Genomic DNA, 2,437 nt, shown 5'->3' on the forward strand with positions numbered 1-2,437 from the left:
AAGTATTTTTGTTGAATCGAATATTAGTTAATTGATAAATTATTATGGTATATTTTTTGTTTAAAATTTAATATATTAATGAATTTGTACACTTGTTAATATGGTTATATATTTAATATTTTATTTTTATAAAATATATAATTATTAAATTTATTTTAATTTTATTGGATCACAAAATTTGAATTTTCATGAAACTTGGGACGGCCTGATTGTATTTTCTAAGCTCAAAAACATTTACATGTTTTTTCTGTCCATGGGCAAGCCATCTTAGGCCTCGTTTGATGAAAGAGTTTTTTGGGATAAAACTCAATTTTTATCCCAAAATTCAAACATCTTATGAACCATCAAATCCAATAATTTTATTATTTAAATACTAAAATTACCCTCTAATTTTATCCTCTCTCTCTAAACCATCATTCTCTCACTTACACCATCCTCTAAAGTCAAAGGGCAAATTAGTCTTCAAATTTTAAAAACCAGTTTTTTTCCTAGTTTTTATCAAACAATGATTTTTTGGATAAAACCTAGACAAAATCCAAAAAAACTCTTTTCTCAAACAAGACCTAAAGAGGATTGACGATGATGCTGCAGCAGTGAGAGTGATGGGAAAGCCGGACTAGGTTGTTGTTTGATTAATAATAATAAATAATAAATTTAGGTTTTGTTTGTTTGATGTTAAAAAAATATAATAAATAAAAAACATGTGTTATATCCGTTAAATAAGTTAACAGAGAGTTAGTAAGAGTCCTAAATATAACTAAATAATGTAAAGAGTACTTTAAACAACACAAAATTAGAATAGTTCTAAATTTAATAAAACTCTATAACTAGACTCCTAAATTTGTTATTTATCCCATTTTTTATTTCCTTTTTATTTTCAAAGATAAAGATTATGATTAATTAGACGATCATACAAATATTTTAGTTTCATAGTTATTCTAACATTATTTATAAAATCACTCATTATTTTTTTAGGTAATATATATAGTTACCCATTTATAATTTATTTAATTGATATTTTTTAAATTATCAATCCATACAATAATAATAACAAAAATAATTCATATGGCCTGGAATTGGTATTGGAATTGGTCCAATTCTTATGTTTGGTATACAATATAATGTAATTTTATACTTCTCAATTCCAATTTTTTTAGATCAGAATTGTAATTTCAAATTTTTTATATATTTTTTCAACAAAATAATTTATTTTTTTATTTTTGAAAACACGATTAAAGTTTTCAATCGATAATATTAGTTTTTGGAATTTAGTATGTTAAATATTGAACCGATATTTTTTTTAGTTGAGTATGTTTAACATGTTTTTCATGTTTTTGACATGTTTAACACGTTTTTTACACATTAAACAGGTTTATTACATTTATGTCACGTTTAATACGTTTTCACACGTTTTTTTATGTTTTAGCACGTTTTTCACGTTTTGGCACGTTTAACAAGTTTTTCACATATTTGGCACGTTTAACACGTTTTCCACGTTTTGACACCTTTAATACGTTTTTCACACATTAAACACATTTATCATGTTTTTGGCACGTTTAACACATTTTGGACACATTTAACATGTTTAATACGTTTTTCATATTTTTGACATGTTTAAAACATTTTTCACACATCAAACATGTTTAACACGTTTTTGGAACGTTTAACACGTTTTTGACACGTTTTTCACGTTTTGACATGTTTAACGCGTTTTTACATATTTAACACATTTTTCATATTTTTGACACGTTTAACACGTTTTTCACATATCAAACACGTTTAACACATTTTTGACACATTTAACACATTTTCACATTTTTTACGTTTTTGACATGATTAACACGTTTTCACACGTTTTTCACGTTTTGGCATGTTTTTTTACATTTTGGCACGTTTGATAAGTTTTTCATATATTTGACACGTTTTTGACATGTTTTCACACGTTTTGGCATTTTTTTTACATTTTGGCACATTTGATAAGTTTTTCATATATTTGGCACGTTTAACACGTTTTTGACATGCTTGACACGTTTTTCATGTTTGACATGTTTTTTACGTTTTAGCACGTTTGACAAGTTTTTTACATATTTGACACATTTAACACGTTTTTGACACGGATCAAAAAAACGTATAATAATATCAAAGACATATTAGATGGAGCAAAAAATAAATTAAACGGATCGAAAATTTTAAATGTTTCACAAGTATGTTAAATGGACCAAAACGTGTTAAACATGTCAAAAACATATTAAATATGTCAAAATCGTCTTAAACATGTCAAAATTGCCAAAACGTGTTAAATGTGTCGTCATGTCACAACATGTTAAACGTGCCAAAACGTGTTAAATGTGCCAAAAATGTGTTAAAACTTGTCAAATGTGTTAAACATGTCAAAAACGTATTAAGTGTATCAAAACGTGTTAAACGTGTTAAAATG

The sequence above is a fragment of the Impatiens glandulifera genome, chromosome 6 (genome assembly GCF_907164915.1).
Source record: "Impatiens glandulifera chromosome 6, dImpGla2.1, whole genome shotgun sequence".
NCBI classification, from domain to species: Eukaryota; Viridiplantae; Streptophyta; class Magnoliopsida; order Ericales; family Balsaminaceae; genus Impatiens; species Impatiens glandulifera.